General features: G+C 38.5%; 1 long non-coding RNA gene across 2 annotated transcripts in view; it reads left to right on the forward strand.

Moving 5' to 3' along the window:
* LOC103095797 (uncharacterized) overlaps positions 1-7,893 on the forward strand; it is a 177,060-nt gene extending 169,167 nt beyond the window's left edge. For both annotated transcript variants that reach the window (XR_008916228.1, XR_008916227.1), the window contains one exon: positions 7,363-7,893. This is a non-coding gene — a long non-coding RNA (uncharacterized LOC103095797). The remainder of the gene's footprint in view (positions 1-7,362) is intronic.
* Positions 7,894-21,880: the final 13,987 nt, after the last annotated feature.

Consider the following 21,880-nt stretch of genomic DNA (forward strand, 5'->3'; position numbering starts at 1 on the left):
GCATAATTGTGATAGAGGCTCTAGTCTTCCTTTTCCCTAGCACTGTCATCATCTCCTAGTCTGACAGCTGGGTTGTTAACTCCTAAGGAACAGGACCTGCACCTCTGTAGTTGTTTGGGGGGGTAAAGGGGGACTTCATTCTCAGTATCACCTGTAATTGTGCTCAGCACTGGGTGTGGGTACAAAAAGCTGTGAGACATGGCTCCTGACCTTTAGTAGCTCATAGTCTAATTGGCAAATGGAAAAGATAAATAAAGCTGACTACCAATCACCATATCCAGTATTCGGTCTCTCTCCACTCCCATTCATCCCAATCGTACTAGAAGAGGGGTACAGATAGACATTAATGCTACAGGAACTAATGGGAAGAAGAAATGATTGAGGACAGGGCGTAGGAGGTCTTATGGGAGAAATGGGACCTTGGAGGCTAGGTATGACTTTGACAAACAGAAAGGGTGAGTGGAAAGGGAAGGGGAGAAGGGAGGGCGTTGTAGGCAGGGATTATGGTATTAACAAAGGCATGATGACAAGAGGGCAGTGAGTAGATCAATTTGGCTCGCTTGAGGCCATGCCAGTGACCTTGAAGCTTCTGTAGAGATCAGTAAATTTGTCATTGTGAATATTTTCTCCATTGATATCGATTGCAACCTCTCTAAGACTTAGTGGATCATCTTTATGGGTTGCTATAAAACTGTTATGGGGGTCTCTGTGATGAGAATTTAGTTAGACTGGCCCTTGAACTATATCTGAAAGTTCCTGAACATTCCCAGGTTGGCAAAACCTGCCAGATAGGCATTCCACTGACCAAGCCTTTTTGAATCTTGAAATTAAACTGTTATTCAAATAATACCTTTGTAGAGAGACCTATTATTGTTACTGCAGTATATACCAATATATCAAAGACCTGTGGTTTTATCAATATGGAAAATTCCTCTATCCACATTGATCTCAATACCCTGTGACTCCATAGATGATCTCAAAATGCTGTTTTGGTTAAAAATGGATAACCTCACAGCTGATCTGATAATAAGATCCTCTGAATTTAGTTAGCCTGGTTTTGTACAACAGACATTCATTACTGGGCTCCTATCACACTACCACTACTATTACTACTTTTAATGAGAGGAATAACTGATATTTACATAGCATTTTATAGTTCCAATGCTCTTCCAGCACTTATTTCATTTTATTTCTCCCATTTCATAGCTTAAAGAGACAGAAATTCAGTGAGATTGTGACATGCTTATGATTTACCTAGGATGTAATGGAGTTGAGACAAACCCAAGTCTTCTTATTTCACTAACAATTCTCTTTCCATGATAAAAGAGCAGTGTAGAACCCAGGACTAAGGATCTTAAATTTTATTCTAGAGTCAGCCAAGTGTAGTCTTAGTAATTTTCAAGTAGAGAGAATGATGCCAAGAGAGGGGCAGAGACATTAATGCTGCAGTAATTCATGGAAAGGAGACATGACTGAAGACAGGGTATAGGGGCAGGTCTCATGGGAGATGTGGGACAGGAGCTGGCTCCGAAAGACTGGGTATGACTCTGAGAAGCAGAAAGAGTGATAAGCAGAAAAGAAGGAAGGAAATAAGCATTTATTATCTGCCCTACTCTGTGTCAGGCACTGTGCTAAACACTTTGCAAATATCTCCTTTTATCCTTAGGACAATTCTGGGAGGTAGGTGTTATTATCCCCTCTGTTTTACAGTTGAAGAATCCAAAGCAGACAGAAGTTAAATGACTTGCCTAGAGTAGCACAGCTAATAAGTTTCTGAAGGTGGATTCAAACTAAGGTCTTCTTGACTCTAGGCCTAGAGTTCTATCGTTTGCACCCCTTACCTTCCACAAGGTACCCATTGTTATTTTAGGAAGCATTACTGTCACCTGTGTCTGGAACAGTTTGGCAGGGGAAAAAGCTGGAGTTGAGTATCACGATAAAAGCATTAGGAGAGAGCAGGTTTGCAGGGGTTTAGATTAAAGCAAGGTAAGATCCTGTGCTCTCGGATCCCTACCATGAAAATACAGATGGTCCCATTGAGGAAGGTAAGGAGGACATGTCTAAAGAGACTTAACAAAAGAAATAAAGAGACTTACGTGGCTACACAGAAATCTCTCTAAGTTCAGATGCAAAGATACCCCTTCCAGCACAGGTGCAGAGGATTAGTGGAAGCATGGGTGAATGGGAGACTTATCTGTGTGTAATAATAATAGGTAACAGATCTCTTTCTGAGAACATTTAGCTGTGATAGCACCAATGCCTTGTTCTGCTTGTAACTCTCAGTGTCTGATGGTAGCTTCAGTGTCCTGGTAATCATTCCTGAATCTTCTTCACGTCTTGTTTCTCCTTGGATAGTTGTCCTTAGTATGACTTGATCTTCAGGGAGAATTGATCTTTTTATGAACTACCAATGGACAACAGACTCAGAGTTGGCAGGAACCTGAGAATCTTGCCTCCTCGTTTTACAAATAAAATAACTGAAGCCCCCTAGCTCATTGCCCTCCAAACTACCCTTTCTGGTCTTCAAAGCCTTTCACATCCCTATAATAATAACTCACATTTATATAACATTTGAAAGCTTACAATACCCAAGGACAAAGCCTTGGGGGAACATCCAGGGTTATTGAGCATGAATTGGAGGAAGATCCAGCCAAGGAGAGTGAGAGGGGAAAAATCAGCTGGAGGAGAACCAGGAAAGAGCAGTGCCACAAAAGCCTAGAGAGGAGAGAGTATCAAGGAGAAAAGGGTGACTGATAATGTCAAAGGCTGTGAAGTAGTCAAGAACAATGAGAATTGAGAAAAGGCCAGATTGGGCAGTGAAGAGATTGCTGGTAACTTTGGAGAGAACTGTTTCAGGAGAATGATGAGGTCAGAAGCCAGACAGAGGAGAGTTAAGACAAGAGTGAAGGGAAAGGAAGTGGAGGCATCCATGGGAGATAATGTAGATTATTGAGGAGTTTAGCTGCAAAAGGGAGGAGATAGGGCAGTGGAATGGATGAATGGAGGGAGAGATTTTTGAGAATGAGGGAGTTTTGGACATCTTTGTGGGCAGTAGGGAAGAAGTCAGTATCCAGAGAGAGAGAGAGAGAGGAAAGGTTTTAAGAAGGAGGAGGATGAAAGACTTTGAATTCATGCTATATGAGAATCCTTTGAAGAAAACCAGATTCTTTTTTTTTTGTTTTTTTTTTATGGTGAAAATCACTCCCTGTTTATTTATTTATTTATTTATTTTTTAAAATATATTTTATTTGATCATTTCCAAGCATTATTCGTTAAAGATCATTTTCTTTTCCTCCCCCCCACCCCCCATAGCCGACGCGTAAGTCCACTGGGCATTAGATGTTTTCTTGATTTGAACCCATTGCTTTGTTGATAGTATTTGCACTAGAGTGTTCATTTAGAGTCTGTCCTCTGTCATGTCCCCTCAACCTCTGTATTCAGGCAGTTGCTTTTTCTCGGTGTTTCCACTCCCATAGTTTATCCTTTGCTTATGAATGGTGTTTTTTTCTCCTGGATCCCTGCAAGTTGTTCAGGGACATTACACCGCCACTAATGGAGAAGTCCATTACGTTCGATTATACCACAGTGTATTAGTCTCTGTGTACAATGTTCTCCTGGTTCTGCTCCTCTCGCTCTGCATCACTTCCTGGAGGTTGTTCCAGTCTCCATGGAACTTCTCCACTTTATTATTCCTTTTAGCACAATAGTACTCCATCACCAACATATACCACAGTTTGTTCAGCCATTCCCCAATTGATGGGCATCCCCTCGGAAAACCAGATTCTTTAGATGGGAAAAGATAAGCTTTGAGTGACTGATAGTTGTCTTTCAGCATTTGAATGTATATCATAGATAAGAGGGATTAGATTTGCTTGGCCTGGCCACAGAACACAAAACAAAGAACAGTTATTAGTAATTGCAGAGGCAGATGTAGACTTGAAGTAAGGAAAAACATCCTAATAATGATAGCCATCCAAAATGGGAATAGACTGCCTGGGAAGGTAGCAGGTTCCTTGCCTGAAGGTCTTCAAGCAAAGTCTGGATAAACAGTTTTTGGGGACAGTATAGATGGGATTCATGTTCAAGTTTAGATTGAATTCAGTTTGACATGCCTTCTAGCTCTTAGATTGTGAGATATACTTGGGTGATTGAAAATCTTAGGGGTGGCAGCTTGGAAGATTAGGATGCGAAGCTTGGTTTTAGGGCATTTTAGGGACTTAGGCAATTGGAAACGTTAGATCACATTGCCAGAGATGGAAAGTGGGAGAGTTTCGAGGTAGAGAGGAGGGTATACTTGGGGAGACAACAATTTTGCTACAGGCACCAGAGCATACAGCCATTTGGGATGGGGTGGGTGTCACTTGCATGCATAAATCTCTCTCTATATATATAGTATGTGTGTGTGCTAGGTGAGGTGGCACATGTCTGGGGTAGTTTGTGCCAGGTGGAATTCCAGGACAATATTTAGGAATGAGGAGTCTGGTGGAATATGAAGGGTGAAGAAATCTGTGGATCTTGTCTCTTGGAGATCTTTCAGATGAATATTAACTTAGTGGTTAATATGGAGTCAGTCAGTCAATCAATGGAAATTTGTTGAACTGTGTTCTAGGCATTGCAGAAAGTACTTAATTTTTTTTTAACCTTTACTTTTCATCTTAGAATCAATACTGTGTATTGGTTCTGAGGCCCAAGAGGTAAGAGTTTAATGAGGGTTAAGCAACTTGTCTAGGGGTTATGTAGCTAGGAAGTATCTGAAGTCATATTTGAATCCAAGACCTCCTACCTCTAGGCCTGGTTCTCTATTCATTGAGCCACTTATCTGCTTCTGGTACTTTAAATTAATTAGAAATAGTTTTGCCAGCAGGAAAGGGAGTTGGGTTAGATGACCTCTTGGAGTTCCTTCTACTTCTAAGATTCAGGTATTTATTGAAAGGATCCAGATGGTTCAAGGGAGTTTCTATTTTCATGCTATCAGGCACCAGTTTTTTGACTAAACATAGATTCTGGCTCCCAGTTTTCCGGCTGGTCCTGGTTTGAGAATAGCCTGGAGTTACACTCACCATCTGGACTTCCTAAGGCCCTGCTGTTGAGTGTCCTCTCCAAGAGTACATGCCTTCCTGAAGGGAAGACAGAATTCTTAAACAACCTACAGAATGAACCAGAATTCTTTCCTAGGGATGCCTTCCATGCAAGACCCTAATAGTTATATATATATATATATATATATATATATATTCAAATAGAAGGGATTCAATTGGAAATCAGCCTTATTTGGGTCTGGCCTGAGTTAGATTGCTTGAACACAATATAGATATGCTTTGATAAACCCATAAATATAACATCGAATTCGATTTCATTAATGTATTTCTAGCTTATTGTTCTTCAGTTTCTTAAAATTAGGTTCTTGAGTAGGCAGGACCCTGTGCTAGACGACCATTATTGACATCCTTACCACTGATAGACAAGGAAGATACAGAGATGTAAGATGTGGTGCCTTCCTGGTGGACTCCATGTCTAGTTTCCCAAAGGTAACAAGCCATGTATCCCTTTAGCTTTAAATGTAGCTTTTAATTTTTCAGATAGAATCTATGATTTCATCTCTTTTGGGAACTTTCCATGCCAACAAAGACTGGTACCTACTCTGCAACTTACAGTTTTGGAGAACTGCTTGCTACTATAAGAGGTTAAGTGATTTTCCAGAGTGGTAGGACTTAAATCTAGGACTTCCTCCCTTCAAGACCAGCTCTCTATTTATCCAATAAGCCATAGCTGCCTCTGCTTATGAGGTTAAGTTTCTGAAAATAAAATGCCATGCTACTTCTGGGAGGGATGTGTCTATGTATATCTGGTGTAGGACCTAGGACCTTCCCTGGGGATGTAGTACCCTGGTTAGATCACATATGTATTTTTTCCTCAAAAACATTTTCACACAGGTAAAATCTGGTTAAAATATATATCCAGGGCAATTTTGAAGAGGAAAACAAGCCCCAAAGCACAATAAATAATCCGAGTAATGAATATGAAACTAGGTGAGGTAATTCTATTTGCTTTTCTTTAGGTAATATGGTCTGATTATCTATATGAGCCTCAACTTGGGTCTTCCTTCCTTCCTTCCTTCCTTCCTTCCTTCCTTCCTTCCTTCCTTCCTTCCTTCCTTCCTTCCTTCCTTCCTTCCTTTCTTCCTTCCTTCCTTCCTTCCTTCCTTCCTTCCTTCCTTCCTTCCTTCCTTCCTTCCTTCCTTCCTTCCTTCCTTCCTTCCTTCCTTCCTTCCTTCCTTCCTTTCTTCCTTCCTTCCTTCCTTCCTCTCTCCCTCTTTCTCTTTCTTTCTTTCTTTCTTTCTTTCTTTCTTTCTTTCTTTCTTTCTTTCTTTCTTTCTTTCTTTCTTTCTTTCTTTCTTTCTTTCTTTCTTTCTTTCTTTCTTTCTTTCTTTCTTTCTTTCTTTCTTTCTTTCTTTCTAACAGTTAGTTCCTTTTCTCAAAATGATTGCCTCTTTGAATTGTTTCCCAATTACCAGACCCATAAGGGACCCTGAGTGTACAGCCTAGGACAATTTTCCTAATTTTCTATACCCTGGGTTACCTTAAGGTTACCTTAAGGAATAATTACAGTTGGTGCTTGAGTGAACCTAGAAAAAGTTTCTGGATGATTAATGCTCATTGGCTCCTGCCATCAGATTTCTGGTGGAAAACTCAGTCTGCAGAACTAGTGTTGGTGAAAGTGGAGTCATGGGAAGCTTTTAGGTGACAAAAAGAGTGACAAGAAGTATGTCTCTGCTTCTTGGATCCCATGAAGCACTGATTAGAGCTGATGTATAGAGTGAGGTTATACAGCTACAAGTAAATAGAGAAGAAATTATTGATGTTTTCTTGACACCACTTATGTCTGCCTAATTCATGCAACAAATAGTCCCCATGTAACCTGTGAAAAGGAGGGGCTACTATGGATACACAGTGTGGTTGTTTTTGGGGGTTGTAAAGTGGAGATGCTCTTGGGGATCTTGGAATTATGGCTTAAGTTGCTATTTCTTTTGCCCCATTAATCTAATTGGCATAATTGTGAAGGTCAGGGAAAAAACACCAGTCCCCTAAGAACAATCAAGAAGCGCTTCTTTGGGACCTTATACACATCCAGTCTGGTGCTAGTCAGCCAGGGGATAGAGAAGAAATAGAAGACCCAGGCTCTGTCCTTCAGTGGCACCCACTTGGTTCCTTAGCATCCTGAGTCCTTTGTCATCTAGATGGGTAAAATGAACCTTGTCACCTCTCCTTTGGACCACTGTATAGCCTCACTACATGTAATTGCATCTCACTGTAAATAATCCATGTTTGGTATAATTGCCAAAATAATTTTTCTTCATTACAGATCTAACCATGTCACTCCCCTTAAAAAAATACCACAGTATCTGTTGGTGATGGAATACTATTGTGCTCAAAGGAATAATAAAGTGGAGGAATTCCATGGGAACTGGAACAACCTCCAGGAAGTGATGCAGAGTGAGAGGAGCAGAACCAGGGAAATCATTATACACAGAGACTGATACACTGTGGCACAATCGAATGTAATGGACTTCTCCATTAATGGCAATGCAGTGAACTTGAAGAACTTGGAGGAATCTATAAGAAAAAACACTATCCACATTCAGAGGAAAAACTGTGGGAGTAAAAACACCGAAGAAAAACCTCTGCTTGATTACATGGGTTGAGGGGGATATGATTGGGGTTATAGACCCTAAAGGAACATCCTAGTGCAAACATCACCAGCATGGAAATAGGTTCTGATCAAGGACACATGTAATACCCAGTGGAATTGCGTGTCGGCTATGGGAAGGGTGGGGGGAGGGGAAGGAGGAATAGAATATGGTCTTTGTAACCAAGGAATAATATTTGAAATTGACCAAATTAAAAAAAAATAAAAAAAATAAAGAAATGCCACAGGCTTCTTATTGTTTCTCAGATAAAAATATAAACCTCTTTGACTTTTAGAGTCTTCTATGTCCTGATCACAGTCCATCTTACCAATCTCATAATTCATCCCCTTCTCTCACTCTATGCTTCAGCCAAATTGAATTTCTTTCTGATCTCATACATGACACTCCATTTCCATTTCTGTGATTTTGTATTGGCTGTCCTTAATTCCTGTAATGTTCTCCTTCTTCCTTTCCACCTTGTGGAATATCTTACTTTCTTCAGAAAAAAATAAACAAAAACTTTCTTCATTAAAGCAAAAACAAAAACAATGCTTACCTTCTGTTTTAGAATCAATATTGTTTATTGGTTCCAAGGTAGAAGAGCAGTAAGGGCTAAGAAATGGGGGTTAAGTGATGGGGCCCAGAGTCACACAGCTAGGAACTGTTTGAGGTCATACTTAAACCCAGGACCTCCCATCTCTGGGCCCGACTCTCAATCCATTGAGCCACCTTGCTACCCCACTTTCTTCATTTTTTCAACTCAAGCTCTACCTTCTATCTTTCTTGATTAATATTCCCTTCCCCAGCTAGTTACATTCTCTTTCCTAAAATTACCAGGCACTTATTTTGTATGTATTCTGTCATATACTGTTGTAAGGAAGTTGATCTTTGACCAATCCCTTGGCCTTGAAAGGTTAGAATGTAATAACAAAAGTGAGATGTTTAATTAACTGCAAAGGTATGTCTATGCTTGGATTGCTTTATTAGATACAAATGCCTTTCTCTGAATGAATCAGAAAGGTCATTCTCATTGGTTAATAGAAGATGGTCAACCCCCCCCCCCCCCATGACTTTTAAATGAAAAAAAAAAGTTTGAGAGTTAGAGGTTGAGAGATATTTTAGAATAAGATCTTCGTATGGGCAGGGGAGAGAATTTCTTTCTCTCCTCCTACCCCTTTGACTATGCCATGGTGTCTAGTAGTAACTTACTTAGAAGGAGACATATCATTCAGCATTTGGGAGTTTAAGACATATTTGGCAAAGTAGAGACACTTCAGAGAGATACAGATTCAGAGAAAGTCATCCAAGAGAGGAATCAGCTTCAAAGTTCTGGCTATGTATTCAGGAAAGAGCTCACATTGGCAAATGACATTTAGGCTAAAGAGAGGACTATGCCAAGAGACCAAAGTTTTCTAGATCCTCCTAGTTTTGGATTGTAAATTGCCTTGGCACATGATTTCCTACACATATGCCTCATTACCATTGTACTACAAGTTTGAGCTCATGGTTTCCATAGATGCTATCTGTATTTATGGGAGACTGTACCCCAGATTTTTAGGAGAGAATGTTCCATAGCTATTTTTTGACTAAACCATTTTAGTAAATGTGTATGTTAAGAGGTAATTGTGTTTACAGGTTGATTATTAGTGGGAAGGGCACTAGTGGGGAGTTATGAACTATAATTTTAGAAGGGGGACCCCACAAAGTAAACCCTAAAACCTGATATAGCACTACCTTCTGATGACCCAAGCCATAAATTTGAGTGCAAGTTCAGGTAACCCAGAGGGGCTAAATGTGAGTTCTTGGAGGGCAAGGAGCTTTCCATTGTGGTCTTTGTATCCCTAGTGTGTAATACAGTGCCTGCCACAGAGTAGGGCCTTAATAAATGCCTCTTCATTGATTAATTTTTACCAAGAAAACCATATGGTATTTTACTGCCATGGCATAGTTCACTCTACTTGTAGTATGCAGACTTGGCCAGCCTCCCTTGCCTGGTTTTCTTTTCCTTGATCACTTTTTGGGTCATTTCAGAACTCCGATGAAAATAGGGCTCCTTATTTATTGCTTCCTTTCCTCCTACTTTTATTTTAATTAATCCTGAAATTCTGATTTTTGGAGGCTCCAAATCATAGCTGAATGCCACTTTTCTGAAGGATGATGGTCAAAAATTAATAAAACTTTGCCCTTTTTTTCAGTTGGTTATAGCTCCTGTGGTTGAGGGAGAACCCCACCCCAGAATTTTAGGGAAAAGACCAATGTCAAATAAAGTTTTTATAATGATGTCTGTGTCCCCCCCCCCCCCCCTCTCTCTCTCTCTCTCTCTCTCTCTCTCTCTCTGACTCTTTCTCATGAGAGTGGGGCACTGATAATTTCAAAAAAATCTCAGGACCTTTTAGTTTTGGGGCCAGCAGATAATCCAGGAAGAGGAACTGAGGAAGCTGTTATCTTGACTACTTTTCTGCCTTTTATGTAACATGTTATAATACTGAACACCAAAATGAGACAGTCTGTGCTGGCTTGCAGTCATTAGTTGTATCTCTATTTTTATTTCTACCAACTAAAGGCTGGAGCTGCTATTATCATGTTCTCATAAAGGACACCTTTGCTAGGGTAACAAGTGGATTCTTATAAAATGCTCATTATTTTAACTCCTTTACATAGCCCTGGCTATGGGATTTCTTTCACAATATTTTGGGGCATTTTACTATATTTACAGTATATTCAAATTATGCATTATTATGGATGGGAACCTCCAAATTAAAAATTAAAGGAACTCCCCATCCTTCTTGGCTATTTTATTTTAGATGGAAGTGACTACTAAAAAGGAGATGATATATTTTATTTGGGTAAGTCCATGGCAAATTGTTTCAAACTAAACAGTTTGATGATTACTTTCCCCCTCCTCTTTCTTTTTTAAATCTATAAGAAGCTGAGTAGACATGAGTGAAGTAGAACAATCACTGTACTTGCAGGCAGAAGATCTAGTTTGGAATCTTGCCTCTTCTTTTTACTACTTGTGTGACACTAAACAAGGCCCTTAACTTTCACAATCTTCAGTCTCCTCATCTTTAAAATGAGGGGTTGAACTAGACAATTTTTAGATCTCTTCTGGCATTAAAACATTTGATAATAAAAAGAGCTGGGGTTTAAATATCAGCTGGGCCCTCACTGCTACATAATCAAGGGGGTTCTTAACTCCTTTTAAGGATACAAAGAGAACTGTAATTTTATTGGTGCAGGGAACTCCTAATGAGAAAAGTTCATTTACCACTGCAAATCTGTAACTAAGTGTGTAGCATACAGTTTTAGAGAGAGTTATCTGGATAACTGAGATGTTAAGTGGTTTGCCTGTAATCACATAGCTTATACATGTCTAAAGTGGGACTTAAACTTGTTATAGTGAAAATAAAGTAAACTGAGGCACAAAGTTCACAGCATGATCAGTTTATTAGGAAAGCATGATTTTACCAATAAATCGGCCTGCAGCTTCGTTAGCAAAGTTAAGATCCTAAATAAGAGGGTCAAGCCTCTTTTATGGTTTGGAGGAACAGAACTTTGTAGGCAAAGAAAAAGTTTGGATTGATTAAAAGAACTTAATATACTGAATGGTGAAATAAATTTTATTGGTAACAGAGCTGAGGCACGGGAGACAATATGATTGGTTGGACTTTGGAATGAGGGACAAGTAGCAGCCTCCTCCTTCCCTCCTGTGACTAAAATGTTCATGGTTTAAAGTTCACTTGCAAGATTAGAGATGGTAGACTAGACTTCTTTGGGTAACCAACCAGATATTTTTGAAGGATAGCCTGTTGGTGTAAAGATACTAGACCTGACTTCCTGGTGTTCATCTGCATCTTTCAAGGATAACAGATTTTCTTGAGGCAAGAAAAGAACAGTGATAAGTAAGAGAACTAGATTTCTAAACTGAATTCATTAAAGACCAGATGAATTTCTCTAATTTCAGAGACAAAGAATCATGACTTAGGCAGTTACAGAAAAAAAATGAATCAACATTAATTAGGATCAACTAAAATGGTATGATAATTTCAAACCCCAAACTTCCTGACTCTGAGATTGTTCTATCTGCTACATGTCATCTCTTTATTCAATTAAAAAATCCCATTTCTCTATTTAATAAACATTACCTTTATTCAGAGTGTCATGTTACAGGAGATGCTAGGAATGATGAGATATAGTCAGAGGTATGCTAGAGCTAGCTCTCACTGGCTTGAGAGAATGGATTGTTAAAATTTCAGGATAAGCATTTATGCCTTGGCAAACATTACAAATCAGAGCTTCATTTATTGTTTTGTCAGTTGTCTAGACTTGAGGAAATGTTAATAGAGAAGATTAAACTTAAAAGTTTGTCGTGCATCCATCTATTTTTCTCAGAGAGCCAATTATTAAACATTTATGAGGATACCACTGGATGTACTTAAGTCTCTTCTCCTGTCATTAAGGGAATCACAGAAAAGCCAGACTGCTCTATTGAATCAATTAATCAGTCTAAAGTGTAAATTATATGCAAACAAGTTCTTAATATATTTGAGAAGCATAAAGTTCTTTAGTCAGTGGATGAAAATGATTTCACAAAGGAAATTATCTTGTGACTGCCCCCTGGAATAGAAGTTCTTCTGAGGGTAGGAATTCTTTTTTTCTTTTTCTTTCTTTTTTTTTTTGGTATTTGTATCTCTAGTGCTTAGCAACAGTTTGAACAAAGTAACTAATTAATACATTTTTAGATGTTTATTGTTGAACAGATGATATTCAAAGGGGAAAAGATAAATGTTAATAATTATATGTAAAGATACTCCAGCTTCCTAGTAATCAGAAAAATACAAATCAAGACAAGCTCAAGACACAATCAGACTTATATAGCAAAGATAAGGAAAATGTGATAAAATTCAGTGTTGGCTCAGATATTTTGTTAGTGGGATCATAGATTTGTGTGAACATTTTGGAAAACAATATAATAATATACAATAATAGTTAAAAACAGTAGTATTTTTGGACCTTTGCTGGGCATGGAATCAAAAAGACTCGTCTTCCTGAATTCTAATCTGGTCTCAGACACATCCTAGCTGGGTGATCCTGGGCAAGTCACTTAACTCTGTTTGCCACACTTTCCTCACCTATAAAATGAGTAGGAGAAGGAAATAGCAAAGCGCTCCAGTATCTTTGCCCAGAAAGTCCCAAATGGGAAGAGTCAAATATGACTGAGCAAAAACAATAGCAAACACTAGGACTTTGCTCTAAACAAAATTAAAAAGGAAAAAAAAACTATTAGAAAAAAATCTCTCCCTATATTTGTAATTGCAAAAAATCTGAAATAACAACTGGAGAATAGACAAATAAATTATGGCCTATTTAAGAGAATATGATACTATAAAAGTATGATAACTATAAAAGATAGGAATACAGGGAAATATGGAATGACCTGGTAGTAGAGCTAGCAGTGTAAACATGTTTACTAGAATTACAGAGAAAAAAAGAGAGCAAAGTCAAAGGTAGCCAAACCTCAGATAGACATTAAAACACACACACACACACACACACACACACACATTCCTTGCTTGTTTTATTTTTGTTCATTTATCTGTCTCTCCTTTATTAAGCAATAATGGTTTTATGTATGATTCTCTTCCCTATTTCTACTTTGCTTGGCTATTTGTTTATTATGGAATTAGAGCTAGAAGGGAGCTTAAAGATTGTTTTGTAGAACCCCCTCATTTTACAGCTGAGGAAATTGAAGTTAAATCTCGTCCAAAGACACATATGTAGTTAAATGGCATAGCTGTCATTCTAAGAGAGATGTTCTGACATCAGATTCAGGGCTCTTTCCATTTTGTTGATGTTTATAAAGTTTATAATAATAGAAACAACTAAAAGATCCCACCCCAAGCCCAGATACTTGAACCTCAGAAGCTAGAAGAAAGAAGAGAGACTGGAATAAGGTTGTCAAGGAAACCTCCAGACTAGGACAATGACAGTCACGAGAAGTGGTGACCTTGGCCATCATATTCTTTTTCTTTTTCTCTTTCCTTGCTACAGAAGTAGAATCAAAGAGCTATATGTATAAGAAGAGAGATTAAAAAAATAATAAATGAAACATCTATAGGTGAGTGAATTTTTCTCTTTAAAGCAGAACAAGGAAAACTATAGTGAGATTAAATAGTAATAAATAACAATTGAAGTTGACTGGATTTGAAATGAGAGAAAATATGTTAAATCTTGGATCCTTTGTGTAACTGTGGGCAAACCCATCTAATTTCTCCAAGCATTCATTTCTTCATCTATAAAATGAAGGCATTGGATTAGGTGCTTTTTTATAGTCTCTTGTAGTTCTAAACTATGATTCTAGGCAATATGGTATAATGAAACAGGTCAACTTAGTCAGAGGCAGTGTGGTGTAGTGTTAGGAGAACTGACTTCTAAGCTAAGAAGACTGGATTTAAATTTTACCTTGGACATATATTGGTCAGGTGACCTTTGAAAAGTCACTTTACCTTTTGCAACTCTGTTAGACTTGAGGTTGCAGAGAAGGTGTCCACCTGCAGTTATAGAGGAAGTTTATTGACTTGGGAGTTCCCTCTACCAGTGAAACCACAGCTCCAGTTTCTCTCCCAGGTGATCTACGTCTGGTATCATAATAGGATATGGGAAGGAGGAGGGAAAAGCTGGTCAAGGATTGGAAGAGAATCAGGAAGTGACTAATTATCCATACCTGGGCTCATTAGTCCATTGGGGTCTAAAGCATGCCCATCTAATGAAAACTAACTGAATTGCACAGCTAAAATCTGCCATGAAATCAATCATATCAATACAAATTAACCTTTTTGATCAAAACCTATAAAATGGAAACAAAGTCACAATAATGATTTTCTTTTAAAAAAATTCATTAAACAGCTACCTTATTAGACTGAAGATTCATTGGAACCATATTGCTCTTACTTCAGTCCTTCAAAGATCCATGATTGCATTGGTTTGCATACTCTTTTCACTTACATAGATTGCAATTCCCTCTACACTTTAGTAGACAGCTTTACACACAAGTTGGGATGGTGGAAAAATTGCCACTTTGTAGCCTTTGAAAGGCCAGACCCCCCCTGCACCCCATAATGTATCCTGGGGGGGGCTTCCTTAGAGGATATGTTTAACCATGCTTAACCAAGCAAAAGTAAAATTGTAAATTAGGAAAAATTTTTGTCTTCGCTGGAATTGCCCCTCTAGATGATTTCCATCCCATCTTATGTTGTCTCCCCATTTGGAAATTCTTATAACTGTCCTTAGCTGTTGTAGATACATCCCCTTTCCTAGGGTCTGTGTTTTTTGTTAGAGCCAATGGGCAGTCAGCCTCTCTGCTGAGAGCAGGAGAAAGAGGGAAGAAAGAAAGAAAAATAATGATGATGATAATTAATAATAGCTACCAATTAATCACCCTTTTAAAGTTTGTAAAGCACTTCATATATATTAGCTTATATGGTGAGATGCTCCTGGGGATGCCTTCATTTTGGGACAGACTCAGACTGGCCAACCTTTATTCCCTTCTCAGATGTGCTTCTGACTTTCTAGATTTCAACATCATGACTCAGCTGCAATCTCAACCCTTCTGCAGAGTGTATTAAAAAAATTAAGACTTTCAGTATTGAGAGGGAAAGAGAGGAGACCCCCCCTTCTCAAAGCGGGGTACAGGGGAGACAGCTGATGTTTAGGATTGGTTCAGAGAGAAGAGAAGGGGTTTGAAGATTTTCCCTTTCTGCCTTCCCTCCTTAGCTAAAGCTGCCCTCCCCAATTCACTCTTGTCCCTCTTGTTCTCCCTCCACTACTCGAGACCAAAGGGTCTCCCCTTGATCTGTTCACTCACACTCAGCTTGGGGAACAGATAACTTTTAATGTTAACTCAATCAGGTTACAATACAAAAGGAATAATGGGCAGGGAAGAATGAGAAAAGGAAAGTGGGAAAAGGGCATCCCTGTCTCTAGATAAACCCTTTCCCCTCCCTCCTCGAGTTTGGGGGGAACTCAGTCCTTGGCAGCCTGAGCCCCCTGAGAGAAAGTCAGGTTGACTCACCCCTGGACAACAGGAGCTGAGGTAAAGTCTGCTTATGTTTCTCTTCAGAAAGTCCCTTCAATTGGGAAATGTTGGGGAGAAAGATTTCCAGTCACCAGCAGGAAAAGTGGGTGACCCTCAGGAGAAAGTTTTTCCCATCTTCTGTCTTGGGCTTCTCAAGACGGAAAGCCCCCAACTCCTCTCCCAGTCAGAGTCTTCTCCTTCGGAATCCACACCTGGGGCTCCTTCCCCATCAAGATGATCAGTTTCACACACTTTAGCTTGGCACTTTTTCTCTAGTGTCAGTCTCTCTCACAAGTGAAAGGAAGGAAGGGAAAAGGGGAGCATTTGGGAAGAGAAGGAGCGAAGTTACAAAGAAGAGGGGAAGAGGGAGAGAAGGAAGAGAAAGGAAGAGAGGAAGGGAGGAAAGGGGAGGAGCTAAAGGGAGATTATAGGAAGAAGAGGAAGGTAGGATAAGAAGAGAGAGGGAAGAAGGGAGGAAAAAAGTGAGATGGGGGAAGGTGGGGAACAGAAGAGGCAGAAGAGAGAATAGAGCTGAGATCAGTGGAGTTGATTCCATTTTGGGGTACAAGTGGAGTGAATTCTAGGGTCCAGTAAAGGCAGGATATCCTAGCACATAAAATGGCTGGAGAGACTCTGGTGGATCTCTGCTGATGCTTGTGGAGCCATATAAGCATATTTTGTTTATGCTTTGCTTTATGCTTTTGCTGTGAAGTTATGAGAACAAGATTTGGTAGATAGAAATGTGTGATCGACCCAGTTCTAGAAACCACCCTCCACATCAACTTCAACCAAAAAAGAACACTGAAGGAGAAGCCAAGTGGGAAGAGCTTGTGAATGCATAGGGGTCCGGTTTCAACTAGTAGCAAACCAGATAAATTAATACTACTAATTTGCTAATGGTTTTAATGAGTTCATGTGCCATATCTCTCAGATAACTTACCTGAAGTTTTACAAGGGCATTCTGGAACCAACAACAAAGGAAAAGAGATGTCTCTGAGTGGGAATTTCAGACTTGTCAGTGTAGATATTTCATGAAAGGTGTACCTTTTATTGCTTCATAGATACTGACTGACTCTCATCCTTGGACTTGTCCTCTGCTTTGGAAAAATAGTCTAGTGAATAACAAATTACCCTTTGTTCTTAAGTAGAGCACATTAACTCACAGAATATGTCTTTTAAGAGAGCCAAATAATATTGTCTCGAAAAGTATTATTATATATAGTTTTTCTTTTAGGATGGAGGTAGAGAACTGTACAACAGAGTTGTCATTCTTGTGAGCCCCATTATTTCATTATTGACTGCTTGGCTTTTTATTTTTACATTGACAGCTATCATTTTCTCTTTCTGGGAAAATGATCAGTGAAGGCCATATTTAGCTCATCTGTTCCACCAGGAAATCTTTTGGAATTATATTTCATTGATCTCTCATGACTCCAAAGCCTAAAGCTTTGAGTGACAGACAAGGTATATCGGAGAAACAAAGGACTCAGAAGAGATACAGGGAGGGCAGGAACAGCATCCAGATAAAGTGTCACAAAAGCCTCTCACCCTTCTTGAATCAGACCTTGTTCTTGTTGATGGATGGGGCCAAGCACTGAACAGAAAGGCAAAACTAAGGCATACTAGGCAAAGAAGGGAGTGGGAACTTAACTGTTTTCCCAGGAAAGTCTTTAAATTTTTTTTGTGGAGAAATATAATTGTTTGGTTTTGTTTCATTATAATACTTAGATTTCTTACTTTATCTCTAGGTTTCTTTGAATACTTATGCTCTGCTGTTTGTTGTCCATAGGTAGTTAGCTATAAAGTTTTATGCATTAAAATGTATATTTAAAATAGATCACCATCACTTAGAGCAGACCTCTGTTGAGTGCCTCTGAGATCTTGGAACAAATGTGGCAGGCCTTTTCTTTCAGAATAAGGCCATTCCTCTTCCAGAAGAGATAACAAGGATGAGTGTGTCTCACAAAGAGAGGAAAGCAGGAAACAGATGGATTTTCTGCCTCATGTCGCTACAGGGAGCTTTTTTAGACTGACTAGTTTTTTTTGAGATTGGGAGTTGAATTCAGTAGGAACTTAGCCTGCATCTTATTTTCCCAGGTGAACCTAAAGAGGAGTTTTCCTTTATTAGATCTAATAAGGAAAAAATATGGAGAGGTAGGACTATTGGTGGGACTAGAAAGCCAGAAAAGCTCTAGGCTTTCACCTGGAGTGGGAAAGTCCTCTCACAGTTTCCAGTTTGTAAGTTGCCTGGGGGCAATGAGGACCCTATTCTGAGAATATGACCCCGTATTCTCTACTAAAATCTGTTCTCCTACCCTTGTGAGTAATAATGAAGTTTTGTTAACTGCTATCATAGTATTGCTCTTTTGCTTTTCATCCTAACTCCTGAGTCTCAGAGGGACTGTCAGTAGACCAAGTTTACTGGAGTATAGAATTAATATAGTGAGAGATAAAGCTTGAAAGGTATCAAGATCATGGAGGTTTTGGTGTGTCAGGCTGATAGATGTGCACTTTATCCTATAAGGTTAAATTCTTCCATTTTAAAGATTTTAAGCAAGGAAAGGACAAGATCAAAGCCATGGTTTAAGAAGATTAGTCTGGAAACTTGTGTTAGCTAGATTGAAAGGGATTATAGACTGAGGCTAGAGGCCAGTTAGGAGGCTATTATAATAGTTCAGACTTTAGCTGATAAAGACCTAAAGGAGGTGTACTGACAATGGGGACAGAAAGGAAATGACAGCAAAGAGGCATTGTGAAGGAAGTACTTGGTGACTTTTTGGATGTAGGGTTCAGGCCGTGGAGGCAATTAAACCGTGCCCTCTCTGTGGACTCTACAATTTTCAGATGGTATAGTGTCCAACTACTCAGGAAACTCAATCCATTATTTTGAGCCCCCTTCAGCCTACATTGTAACAGTCCAATCCACATTTATAGCTCTATGACCTACCTTCACAGCTCTTTGCAGGCGAATTAGACTAATTGTATTGTTTTTTGAGATCTGCAAGTCTTTTATAAAAAAGAAACATACTTTTCCACAAAGTGACTAATATGGAAAAATATTTTATGTAATTGCACATATAAAATATATACCAGATTGCTTACTGTTTTGGAGAGGGAGGAGGGGTGAGAGAGAGCAAGGGGAGAAGGGTGGGAGAGAATTTGGAACTCAAAATTTAACAAAAATGAATGTTAAAAATTGTTTTTATGTGTAATTGGAGAAAAATAAAATATTAAAAATAAAAGGAACATATTCACATATATTGTTATGATATTGCTATCATTATATTATTATTATTATTATTATCACCTTTTATATAAGTGTTTCACATTTCTCATTTCTTGGGAGGGTGTTTCTGAGAACACTAGTTTAGGAATAGGAAAACCTAGATTCAAGGGCTGGCTTTACTAATTAACATTGGTGTGACCTTGAATACATTCTTTATCTAAGTTTCTATTTCTCCATCTGTAAAATGGAGATGATAATATTTGTACTACCCACCAGAGTTGTCATCTAATTAAATGTGAAAATGTATGTAAAGGGATATATAACTGACTTCATGGTACTCTTTATGTGTTATGATTATTATAAAAACTCCAATTGCATTGAAATCATGCATCCCTTACTATTTGGTAATACCTATGCATCCATAGACTAACTGGAGGAGACATTATTATATCCAGTTGTATTTTTAGATGGTGAAGTACATTTTGATTTTGAGCAAGATGAATTAAAGTCTCATTTAGAGACCAGAAAACAACAAATGGTTCTATCAAAATTTTTTATATCCAAACAATGTTTCATTAAATGTAAAGCAAATGTGCTGACATAAATCCTTTTTTTATTTTTAGAAACTGATCTTTTTTTGTAATAGAACAAAGCCTGTTAAAAATATTCCCATTTGTAGTCATCAGGATGACAAAATTTGAATTTGATGAATAAATGTCTTTCTCATTCAAAATTTTACATTATTCAGCAGTTTGCTCTGTACTGACCATTTAGGAATACCTTTTTTGGTGGGGCTAAAATTGGTAGTAAGATCATTTATTATTTTAGAATAGTCACGGTTTGAAGTTATAGTCCCAGTGCTGTATTTTTTCCCTGATCTTGATCTGCATTAAGAACTTATGAACATCAGAACTGCCCACATGTTTTCTACAGTCTAAGAGACATGTGGTAAAGCATGGCTACTCCTGTGGATATTCAGAGAAAAGACATGGAGATGTCTAATCAGAATATAAATCAGAAATTGACAACTAGAGAAGAGAATTATAAAGAAAATATTGTGACAGATTTGAGAAGATCTGAGTTTGCCCAACAACCCAAAAGAAAGAACAACAGATATAAATTCAAATCCGAGCCTTATTACTCAGAGGCATTAAAAGGAATTCAGGCACTTATGACCAATTCATTTGTTGGAGGCAGGAAAAAAAAAAAGCAAACCCCCTGGCATCTTAACCCCAGGAAGGGCCTGCCAATGTTGCATTTATTGAAGGTCCAGTGTAGTCATTGTGGTATCACTGATGATACCTCATCTTTCTTCCCTAAAAAGGGGATGATGGAGGAAGGTGGCATGGTAATAGGGAAGGAAGGTCATAGAAGAGATAGTCAAGATATGGAAACAAGAACCTGTTGTGATGGCATAGTGACAGGCGAGGGAGCAAGAGTGGTAAAAATCTAATGGAGGAACACAAAGGATTGGAGGAGTGGTGAGACTGGAGTGAAAAATGTGCTTTCTTGGATGTTGGCTTGTCAAAGGCCCTGATAACAGTGCCCTAGTTATGTCTGTGTCTTCACTTGCTACTTGAGTAAACTCAAGGCTCTCTACTGAATCCTCTTCTTTTCTTTTGTCTTCTCTCTTCTCTCTCTTTCTCTCTTGGTTACTTAATGTTTATCTCTTGCTAGATAGATGGTTCAAATCCATCCCATCTATCTGTCTGTCTATCTATCTATCTATCTATCTATCTATCTATCTATCTATCTATCTATCTATCTATGTATCTATCTATGTATCTATCTATGTATCTATCTATGTATCCATGTATCTATCTATCTATGTATCTATCTATGTATCTATGTATCTATCTATCTATCTATCTATCTATCTATCTATCTATCTATCTATCTATGTATCTATCTATCTATGTATCTATGTATCTATGTATCTATGTATCTATGTATCTATGTATCTATGTATCTATCTATCTATCTATCTATCTATCTATCTATCTATCTATCTATCTATCTTCTTCCATCTATTTCATGTCTTTTCATGAGCTCCTGTATTGTGTTACCAACTTCCTCTTGGACATCTCAAGCGAGATGTGTCAGAGACATCTCAAACTTAACATGTCCAAACCAGAACTCATTATCTCTCCCCCCTAATCTAGCACTCTTCGAAATTTCCCTATTTCTGTCAAATACCCCACTGTTTAAAGTCTTCCAAGTTTATTATCATGGTACAATCTTAGACACCAATATGACTTAAATTCTTCTTATCTCCTTCAAGAGTTGGGAAGTCAATGCAGACAATTTCCAAAGGTTTTCTAGCAGCACGAGTTAGTAGTAATATATATATATATATATATATATATAAATGTATATTTGGTATATAATGTACACACATCTGAATTTTTAAAAAATATTTACCTTCCATCTTAAAATCAATACTGTACATTGATTCTAAGGCAAAAGAACAGTAAGGGCTAGGCAATGGGGGTTAAATGACTTGCCCAGGGTTACACAACTAGGAAGTATCTGAGGTCAGATTTGAACCTAGGACCTCCCATCTCTAGACCTGGCTTTCAATCCACTGACCACCTAGCTGCCCCATGCAAGTCTCAATTCTTGCTGACAGGTTGGCCATCTTGGCTCAGCAAAATCTGTTCTATTAGGTCTAGAGTCTTTACTTTCCATCTTAGAATCAATACTGTAAATTGGTTCTAAGGCAGAAGAGTGGTAAGGGGTAGGCAATAGGGGTTAAGTGATTTGCCCAGGGTCATATAGCTAAGATGTGCCTGGAGCCAGATTTGAACCTGGGATCTCCTATTACAAAGTTTGGCTCTCAATCCATTGAACCACCTCCTATTATTCTCTTGAAAAAGGACTGCTGCCAAGACTA

This window comes from Monodelphis domestica, chromosome 2 (genome assembly GCF_027887165.1).
Source record: "Monodelphis domestica isolate mMonDom1 chromosome 2, mMonDom1.pri, whole genome shotgun sequence".
Lineage (NCBI taxonomy): Eukaryota > Metazoa > Chordata > Mammalia > Didelphimorphia > Didelphidae > Monodelphis > Monodelphis domestica.